The sequence below is a fragment of the Canis lupus genome, chromosome 31 (assembly GCF_048164855.1).
Source record: "Canis lupus baileyi chromosome 31, mCanLup2.hap1, whole genome shotgun sequence".
NCBI classification, from domain to species: Eukaryota; Metazoa; Chordata; class Mammalia; order Carnivora; family Canidae; genus Canis; species Canis lupus.
Genome location: NC_132868.1, coordinates 36261973 through 36273028, shown reverse-complemented (window position 1 = coordinate 36273028; position 11056 = coordinate 36261973). Strand labels below are relative to the sequence as shown.

At 37.9% G+C, this 11056-nt stretch overlaps 1 protein-coding gene across 4 annotated transcripts in view; it reads right to left on the bottom strand.

The window, feature by feature from the left end:
• Window positions 1-11056, bottom strand: part of GPR160 (G protein-coupled receptor 160) — a 46498-nt gene that overhangs the window by 8546 nt on the left and 26896 nt on the right. The window lies entirely within an intron of this gene.

Genomic DNA, 11056 nt, shown 5'->3' with positions numbered 1-11056 from the left:
GAAACATCCCTAACAATCTCTATTAAAGAAACAGATTTTGCACTTTAAAATCTTCCCACAAAGAAAACATAGGGTCAGATGTCTTCATTGCTAAATTATATTAAACATTTAAGGGAAAAATACCAAACTTACACAGATAAAGATAGAAATGCCTCCTAACATCCTTGACCAGAATCTCCGTGATACCAAAAACAAAGACATTTTAGGAAAACTAAATTATAAATCAACATCCCTCAAGAACATTGTCCAAAAAAACCCTTAAAATATTATCAAATTAAACCCATCTATATATAAAAATAATAATATACCCTAATACATCACAGCCAATGCAAGCTTGGTTTAACATTAGAAAATCAATATAATGTAATTCACTGTTACCAGAATAAAGGAGAAAAACTGTTAAGATAATCTGAATTGACACAGAAAAAGTAACAAAACCCAACGTGATTAAAACTTTCACAAATAATAAGAGAGAACTTCCGAGCCAGATAAAAAGCAGCTATAAAGAAACCCTAAAACCTAACCTCATGCTTAGTGATGAAGGAATGGCCTCATTTTCCCACTTAAGATCCACCCTTCACTCCTCAACATTTTTTTGGAAGTTCTATCCAGTACAATAAGGCCTTAAGAGGAAATATAAGGCATGCAGACTGGAAAGAAAGAAAACTATAATCATGGATCATGTTCTTAGAAATCTAAACCTATAATAAAGCTACTAAAAGTAACAAATTTAGCAAGGGCACAGGTTTTTAAAAAATTCTATTTCTAGACACTAGTGATAAACAATTGAAAAATGAAATAACAGTAGCAGTGCTAAAAATTTGAAACATTTATGGTTAAATTTGACAAAGCACATGCAAGCACAGTATTTTGAAAATTTTAAACAACACAAATCAAAGATCTAAATTCACACATATACCATGGGTTGGAAGACTCAGTATTTTTTTTTAAGTTTTCTTTTTTCATTTTTTAAAGATTTTAAAAGATGTATTCATGAGAGAGACAGAGAGAGAGGCAGGCTCCATGCAGGGAGCCCGATGTGGAACTCAATTGGGACTCCGGGGTCATGACCTGGGCCAAAGGCAGACGCTCAACCACTGAACCACCCAGGTGTCCCATGAAAACACAGTATTTTTTTATTTTTTTATTTTTTTATTATTTTTATTTTTATTTTTTAAGACATAGTATTTTTAAAAAATATTTATTTATTCAGGAGAATACACAGAGAGGAGAGAGAGAGGCAGAGACACAGGCAGAGGGAAAAGCAGGCTTCATGCAGGGAGCCCGACATGGGACTCAATCCTGGGTCTCCAGGGTCACACCTGGGCTGCAGGCGGTGCTAAACCGCTGACCCACCAGGGCTGTCCTAAATATTTCTTTTTCAAAGCATTGTTAGGAAAAAGGAAAGCTACAGGCTGGGAGAAAATGTAAAATGTGACCAGTGACTTGAATCCAGAATGTAAAAGGAGTCTCACCACTGAGTAAGACAATTAGCCCATTAGAAAAATGGGCAAAAGCTTTGAACAGACACACTGAAAAGACACAAATGCAAATGAAAACCACAATGAGATACCGCTGCACACCCACTAGAATAGTAAAATTTAGAAGACTGACAATACGTGTGATGGCAAGGAAATAGAACAACTCGACCTCTCAGACCCTGCTCCATCAGTTTGGAGCTTTCTGACAATGTTAAACATTCAATTCCCACTTCATCCAGTAACCGTACTATTAGCTATTTAGCCAAGAGAAATGAAAACATATGTCCACAAAATGTGTACACAAATGTGCGTAGCAGCACATTCATGGGTCCAAACTGGAAATGTTTCATACGTCCATCAATAGGAGAATGAATAAACAAATTGTAGTGTATCCATACAGTGTACTTCTCGGCAATTAAAAGGAATGACTAAAAAGGATATGTGCTACACAGGGATAAATCTCAGAAATGTGCTGAATGAAAAGAACCCAACACAAAAGAGTACTGACTGCATGGTTCCCATCATATGGAATTCCAAAATAGCAAAACAAATCCATAAACCAGACAGACCATGAGGGAAAATCTGAGGCCAGGTGGTGGCAAGAGGGCACCAGGCAACTTTCTGTAGAGACGCAAATGTTCTATATTTGGATTGAGGTGGTGGTTCGACTCTCTTGAGAATACATTTTTCAAAATTCAAACTGTACACTGAAAATGAGCGTACGGTTTATTTATTTTTAAGGATGTTCATCTCACAGTATTGGATATACAAGTGAAAGCCCGGAATTAATTTAAATACCAACAATAAGAAACTAGCTATATAAATTATGATATAACTTCCAATGAAAGATGGCATTTTGAATAAATACAATTACCTCTACTCGTTCTCATACTGCCACTAAACTAAGTTGAATTTGTACCCAATTCTAAAATGAACAAACAAACCTAATTTGTCACAGGTGAGGACACCAGGAAAACAAGTCACTATGTTTTTAAACTGGTAAAAACAGAAAACAAAACACTTCCTTATTTCTTCCCTTTCTTTTCTTTTTTCTTTCTTTCTTTACCACTTGGTGACAAGAACAGTAAGTGAGGGGATATTTACTTTTATAGAAGCACTCTAATTAAAGTGAAAAAGGAATAATAAAAAGTGAAAATCACCATTCTGTAACTCCTGATGTATTAAATGGAAGCAGCCAATGATCATCAGCAGCTACTAACAACCAAAGGAAGAGATGGAAGGATGTACCACTACCTATGAAGTAGACTTGCTGAAAACGGAACCTGACCAGGCCTGCAGATTCAAATATTTAACAAAAAAAGAAAAGAAAAGAAAAAAACATGTTAAATAACCCCAGAAGATTCAATAAGCAAAATCCAGATGGTACTCAACTCTCCACGACAAACAACTTATCTGCTCAATAAATTGTCTCAGTAACAAAAGATTAAATGAGATTTCAGATAATATCAAATAAGTGCAATGTGTAGAACTTATCTGAGTTCAATGAAACAAAAGAATTTCATTTATAAGACAACTGGAAATTAGAACACTGCATAGAAATTTGGGGGTATTAATGAGTTATTAATTTTTTGGCATTATAATGGTATTTTGTGATTGGCTAAACTGTGGCCCCCAAATTCATATGTGGAAGCCCTAATCTCCAGTACCTCAGAACGTGACTGTATTTGAATATGAGGCCTTGAAAGAGAAAATTAAAATGAAATGAGGCCACTTGGATGGGACCTAGCCCAATCTGACTGGTATCCTCATAAGGTGAGATTTGCACACACACAAGAGACACATAGGCAGGGCGCACACAGAGGAAAGGCCACACAAGGACATGCTAGAAGGTGGCTATCTGCAAGCCAAGGAGACAGGCCTCTGGAGAAACCAAATTTGTTGAGGCCTTGATCTTGGACTTCTAGCCTCTGAAATTATGAGAAAATAGATATTTAAGCCAGTATGTAATATTTTGTTATGTTAGCCCTACACAACTTCTATGGCAACTTAAAAGATGTAAAAATACATAATGAAATATTTAGATGAGATACGTTCTCTGGAATTTGCTTCAAAACAACACAGTATATAGGTCTGGCCGGGGTGGGGGTTGATGGGAGCATAGATGGGGCAGGACTGGTCACAGGTTAATGGTAATTCTATTTATTTGTATGTATGTTTGAAATTTTTCATGAAATTTTTTAAAGGCAAAAACCTCCAAGGACAAAATTTATAGTAGACAGGAGAGAAAAAAAAAAAAATTAGATCCCAGGTCCCTTCTCTGACTCAGTACAACAGATGACTACCTCTCCATGGAATAAGAATGGAGGTTTTCTCTGGCAAGAGTAAAAGGGATGGTCTCTGGACCCTGAAAAATTTTGAGAATGCTGAAAACAGGGAGACTAAGACAAAATACACATGTTAAATGTTGAGACCTGTGCAGCCGCCTTTTCCACTTTTGGGTTTTAGGAATACCATTATCACAAAAATATCTAACGATATTGAGCTTGAGTCTTCTCTAAGGAAATATACTAGATAGTGCCCTACTGATCAATATGACTAGACATCCAAAGAACCAGACATCCAAAGAAAATCTCAACTATGAAAAGTCAAATCCACAAGGACTGAAAAAGACAACTTGGAGGAAAGAGAATCAATGTTAGAAGAAAACTTTATTTAGAAACTCATTGCTTTCAGGGAGGAAATACTTCATCCATGAAACATGAAGAGAGGCAATTTAAAAATGACAACAGAAAACAAGAAAGCACTCTTGGAAAATAAAAATATGATCATGGCAGAAATGATAAGCTGAACATGAGTTAGAAAATTCAGGAAATTCCCAAAAACAGAATAAGGTAAAGGACAAAATTAGATAACCATTCCAACAGGTACAAAATCTCAATAATGGCTGTCACAGAAAGTGAATGATCTAGAAGGGAAGAAATAAAAGAAAAGGGCTATAACATTTTCTAGAACTAGTTTTTCAAGAGTAAGAGAGTCCATCAGTGCCCACACCTTGATGGAAGAAAACAGACCCACATGGAGGCACATCATTAGGAATTTCAAAACAGTAAAGAGATCACTAGTTTTCCAACAGAAAGATAAAAAGAACAGGTTTCATTCAAAGAAATGAGACCTGGATTAGATATCTTCAAAACAGGTAAATTAAGGGAAAGAAGAAAGCATTTACCTGCCCCATAAAAGAGGGCCGCCTGGATAACCAAGTAGCAGATGAGGGCAAGTATCTCTTTAAAGAGGATTCCGACTTGCAGAATGTAAAATAAATCGTAGACTTAGAATTCCATCGTTTTGCAACTAACTCTTCTTCCCCAACCTCCTACCCAGGAATTAACAGATAGGAACATTAACCAACTATCACTATCATCGTCACAACAGGAGAGAAACCAGACGTTCTCTGTCTCCTACAGACTGACCCTGAGTCTGACACAATCTCCAGATCAGCTGCCAATCTGAAAGAAATACAGAGGACACGAGGTGGGAGCAATTCACATCCCTATCAACAACTGAATGAACAGTGGTGTATCCACACAATGGAATACTGCTCAGCAAGAAAAAGGAAGAAAAGTATCGAAACTTGCAACAATAGGGATGAATCTCAATTCATCTCATAGTTATGTTGAATGAAAGAGGCCCAAGAGGGATGGATCTCAACATAATCTCATAATTATGTTGAATGAAAGAGGCCACGCCCAAAGAAAAAAGAGAAGTGTGCACTGCATGATTCCATTTATATAAAATCTTAGAAAATACACACTTGCTGTGATAAGGGAAGCAGATCCTTAGTTGAGAGGAGATCCAGAGAGGCAATGGGGAGAAACTACAAAGAAGCACAAGGAACTTTTGGGGGTGATAGTTGTATTTACAATCCTGATGCTGGGGATCTTTTCGTGGGTGCAAACATAGGGCAGAAGGTAGCAACTGTACACAGGAAGTATGTGCAGTTTACTGTATGTTAATTATACGTCCATCAAGAAAAGAAATACAGAGGACAGAGGGAAACACTGGGTGGTACCATGAGTGCGTCATCAGCAAAAGTTCCACTGCGGAAAACTCGGAAGGTCCAATGGTTCAGTTCTTCAATAGAAAAACAAGGGGAAAACGGAATGGAGAAGCAATCAGCAGAGTCCAAAAAAGAGACTGAAGACATGTCAGGGGCACCTGGGTGGCTCAGTCTGTGGAGTGTCTGGCTCTCGATCTCAGTTCAGGTCTTGATCTCAGGTGGTCGTGAGTTCGAGCCTCATGTTGGGCTCCACGCTGGGAGTGGAGCCTTTTTTTTTTTTTTTTTAAAAAAAAAGGAAAGATCTCTCAATTTTTTTAAAAGAGTAAACTAGAGTCTCCAGGGATACGCATTTGGGTGATAAAACGGTTTTTTAGAAATGCAAGAAAGTGACTGCTCTATGAGCCGTGTTACTCTGGGGAAAGGGAACTGGGTATGGGGAGACGTCACACAGAAGGGCTGTATGGGACAGAGGCCTAGTTCTTTATCTGAGTGGCAGTTACAAGGGTATTTGTCTCATAGTCCATTAAACTATACATTTTTATGTATGGCTCTCTGTGTCTGTACTTCAGTTTTTTAAAAGAAGATCTGTAAAAAATAAAAGGGTGAGAATGGGGTTGGGCTCCTCAGCAACACTGGAAGCCAGAGATACCCTTAACTCTAAGGGGTAAGTAGTTCAACCAAAAATCAAACAAGAAAAACTAAAAAACTTTGCGGGCATAAAAAATATAGGCAAAATCTAAAGGAAACAAACTGGGGGTGGGGGATCATTATAAAATGTTAGTCTCCCTAACTATAAAGTACTCTTGGATTAAACAGGAAAAGAAATCAAAGTTCAAGGGGTGCCTGCCTGGCTCATTTAGTAGGGCACATGACTTAATATCAGGGTTGTGAGTTCAAGCCCCACATTGGGCATGGAGCCCACTTAAAAATAAATAAATAAATAAGGGCACCTGGGTGGCTCAGTAAGTTAAACATCTGCTTTTAGCTCAACTCATGATTCCAGGGTCCTGGGATTGAGCCCTGCATCGGGCTCCCTGCTCAGCGGGGAGTCTGCTTCTCCCTCTCCCACTGCCCCTCCTCTCATCTCGTGAGCTCACACTCTCAAATAAATAAAATTTTAAAAAAATAATAAATTAAAAGAATACCAAAGCCCAATAGTGAGATAGTAAAATGAGCAAGGGATTCAAAGAGGCAATTAACACACATAAATAAAATGGGTTGTTAAACATATGGAGAGATGGTCAGCATCACTTACAAAAAAGAAACATAGAAACTTAAACTATACTGTTTGCTTCTTAAAAATGATACTGTTTGCCTCCAAAATTCATCAACAGAATATTTTTCTCTGTGAGGCTGTTGGAGTGTAACTGGTATACCTCCTGTGAAAAGCAATTTGGTTGGGGCTCCTGGGTGGCTCAGTGATTGAATGTCTGCCTTTGGCTCAGGTCATGATCCTGGGTCCTGGGATCGAGTCCCACATCAGGCTCCCCACAGGAAGTCTGCTTCTCCCTCTACCTGTGTCTCTGCCTCTCTTTTTCTGTGTCTCTTATGAATAAATAAATAAATAAAAATCTTAAAAAAATAAATAAAAGCAACTTGGCAATATCTGTCAAAGTTACAAACACAGTATAAATATTCTTCGTGGGCAGCCTGGCTGGCTCAGTGGTTTAGCGCTGCCTTCAGTCCAGGGCCTGATCCTGGAGACCCAGGATTGAGTCCCACATCGGGTTGCCTGCATGGAGCCTGCTTCTCCCTCTGCCTGTGTCTCTGTCTCTCTCTCTGTATGTCTCATTAATAAATAAATAAAATCTTAAAAATAAATAAGTAAGCAAATAAATAAATAAATACTCTTTGAGCCAAGAATTCCACTCCTCAGGATTTATCTTACAAATTTACTTGTATGAATGAAAAATTGGGAGTTTTTAAGATTATTCATGGAAGTACTGTTCATGGTAAGAAAGGAATGGAAATAATCTAAATGTCCATCAGTAAGAAAACCGTTAAATAAATTATGACACACATAACCAGTGTAATAGAATGGGGCTGTCTTTCAAAGATGAGCAAACTCTCCACATACTGATGTGGACATGTCTCCAAGATACACTGTTAAGGAAAAAAAAGCAAGACACAGAAGAGTACACAGAATGCATCACCATTCTGTGTAAAGGGGGGAGAGAAAAAGGATAGTTAAAAACATATTCCTTATATGCATAATGAAACTTAAGGACACTTAACAAGTTAGAAATGGTTATATAGGCTCATATAGGTTAGAAACTGCCTATCTGGCAATATATACATTTTCCCTACTACTAAAGTCCTCCTAATCACATGAATGTATCAAGTATTCCAAAAATTAAATACACTGAATAAGGAAAAACTAAGTTATTTACAATTGGTACAACTCTCAACTTACAAATGATTTAAGTACTCAGTTTAAGAAGCTTTGAAGCCTTTAATGTGAAAAAATTTTTTCTTTTTATTTTTTCTTTTTTGTTTTTTTACATATATATATTTTTAATTGGAGTTCAATTTGCCAACATATAGCATAACACCCAGTGCTCATCCCATCAGGTGCCCCCCTCAGTGCCTGTCACCCAGTCACCCCCACCTCCCGCCCACCTCCCTTTCCACCACCCCTTGTTTGTTTCCCAGAATGAGAAAAATTTCTGATGCAGAATTCTATACCCAGCTAAATGGTCAAATAAGTACTTTTTTTTTATTTTAATTTTTTTCAAATAAGTACTTCTACAAAACAAAGCCATCTTTAGGCATGTGAGGTCTTAAAAATGTCTGCATCACTTTAAGTTCTCAGGAAGCCAACAGAAGGCATATCCCATCAAAACAAGAGAAGAAACTAAAAAACAAAACAAAACAAAACAAAAACAGAGAGAGAGAGAGAGAAAATCATGGAACCAAGGCAATGGAGAATGCATTAGAAGAGGGGAAGAAGGCTCCTGAGGTGGAAAAGGAGGGCAAAGTGTATTTATACACCAGATGTACAGCACTCCATATAAATCAGAGTAAAGCATACAGCTACAGGAGAAATTTCTAGAAGATGGATATCCCAAGTCCCTTTGAGTGTACCTGAAGAGAGTTACAGAATAGGGAAGAGTTTAAGGCTGAACTAGCGAGAAATAAAAAGAAATAAAGAAGAAAAGAAACCAAGGGAAAACAAGCTGTTGAGGAAAGGAAATGTAATGGTAATACACAGGCGACGGTGGCTAGCCGGGGACGGTTTCTGCAGAGTCCTCAAGTCAACACTTGACAGTGCTCTAAACATGATTAGAACATAGTAATCTTGACGGCCCGGGGCCTGGGAAGTGTGCATGGGTATTGCAATGGTTGTGGGGCTGCCCAGCAGGACAGAAGAGGCTTAAATCATCACCTTCCCCTTAGGGAGTAAACAGGTAATGCTTAGAGGGAGAAATGCCGTTTGTGTAGTAAGCATGTTACCAGAGGTAGGAAGGTAAATACCATCAACGAAAGGAACTGAAGTTGCCTGTGAGGAGCCAGCAGAGAAAGGACTTTTTTTTTTTTTTAAGTCCTGAATAAATCTGTGACCCAACTAGACACTCCTTTGAATAAGGCACCTCTGTTACTTGGGTAAAAATCAAAGTTATATTTGAAAATGACAATAAGGAAATTTTACTTTAAGACATGAGTCTGAAAAAAAAAAAAAGACATGAGTCTGTATTCATCTATTTTTAGGGCACACCGTTCCCCAACATTCTTTATCTCAAATCAGGATGCTGATGGCCCCCTGCAATCACTGTCCTCAGTATTAAACATGTTCCACAAAACCACCATCTAGGTCATGCTTCCCGTCATGTCAGTTGGTCTTGTTACTGCTCGTGTGAGGTCAGATCACTTGCCTGAGGTGTCTGCTGGGCACCTTCTCCCTCCTGTGATCAGTAAGTAACCTCCAGGGTAAATCTGGGAGACGGTGACACTACGCTGCTCCCCAACAAAGTTTCACCTCATACATAGTTTATCGTCCTTGCCTGAATCAATGACCATATGGGGAATTGCAAAACAGTGATTTTTCTAATTCTAGGATTCATTCTGCTTTCACAAATGGGCAATTGTTTTTTTCCTGGAACTATATTTTGGATTTGTTTTTACTCAATGTGTTTTATAATCCACTGCCATCATTGTTCTTGTGAATGCCCAAAGGTTTTCCAAATTTCTCCCATTAGAGTTCTTTCAAGCTAGCTCCTGTGTCCTCTTGATATGTCTCGGGCTTTAAGTGCTCGTTTGCTTTCTGGCATCTTGACCTTCTGCTGACCCAGAGTCATTTTTTTATTTTCAAGGAACCCTAGTTCCTTTTATTGGAAAAAAAAAAAAAAAAGGTATTTAGACAGCAAAATCTGAGCTCAAGGTATGCACCTTGCACTGGGGTGTCACTGTGTCTAGGCCCTTTCAGTAGGTGGAGCTAGAAACTCATTTTTTTAAAAACCAAGAGTTCATACTGATGATAACCTCCAATTCAAAGCCAGCATCACAGGATTCCTCCTCTCACCTTACCTCATTCCAAAATTTTATCTCCCTTCTCCCATAATTAGAACCTGGTTCCCAATTGCATTAGTATTTTATTTGCTCTGACTACAATACAAACTAGTTTCTGACTTACCACACTGACACCATTGCCAACAACTAACAATAAAATAAAGGGTAACATTTCTTTTCCCCTCTTTTTGTCCTGAGACCATATCCCACTACGGTGTATAGTCACACAGTGACTTTAACAGTGTTAAAAGTTACCAAATTCTTAGTTTTTTATGTTTACAATCAATCTGTTTTTATTAGTTGCTCTTTGTATATTCAATTATAGGATTTGCTTTGTTTTCATTCTATTTAATTTTATGTAATTGAATATGTAAAATATTTACATGGTTCAAAGTAAAACTATATACGAAAGAATACTCAGGAAAGTCCCATTTCCATCCTTATCCTCCTCCAAGCATATCCACCACCCACTTACTACTTGTTTCTGGTTTATAGCTCCTAAGCATCTTCTGCAAAAGTGATCTGTGGAGGTGTTTCCTCCAGAAAAATTACTAGGAGTGAAACTGCCCAGTCAGAGGGTAAACGCTTATATACTTCTGTTGGTTATCACCAAATTCTCCATAGTGACTGCTGACTTCCTTTTTTTTTTTTTTTCTTACCACAATAACTGGTCATCATTTGTTACCATACCACATTGTCACAGATTATTGAATATATTCCCCATGCTGCACTTTTCATTTCCATGACTGACCGGCTTTATACTTGGAAGTTTGTCCTCTGAATTTGCTTCACCACTTTTGTCCATCGCACCATCCATCTCCCATCTGGCAACAGCCACTCTGTTCTCTGTAGTTAAGAGTTTGTTTTTTGGGTTAGTATTCTTGTTTTTAAGACTCCTCATATAAGTGAAATCATGTGGTATTTTTATTTCACTTAGCAGAATGCCCTTTAGCTCCACCCATGTTGTCCAAATGGCAAGATTTCATTCTTTTTTATAGCTGAGTTCTATTCCATTTGTATTTGTGTGTGTGTGTGTGTACTTGTACCTTCT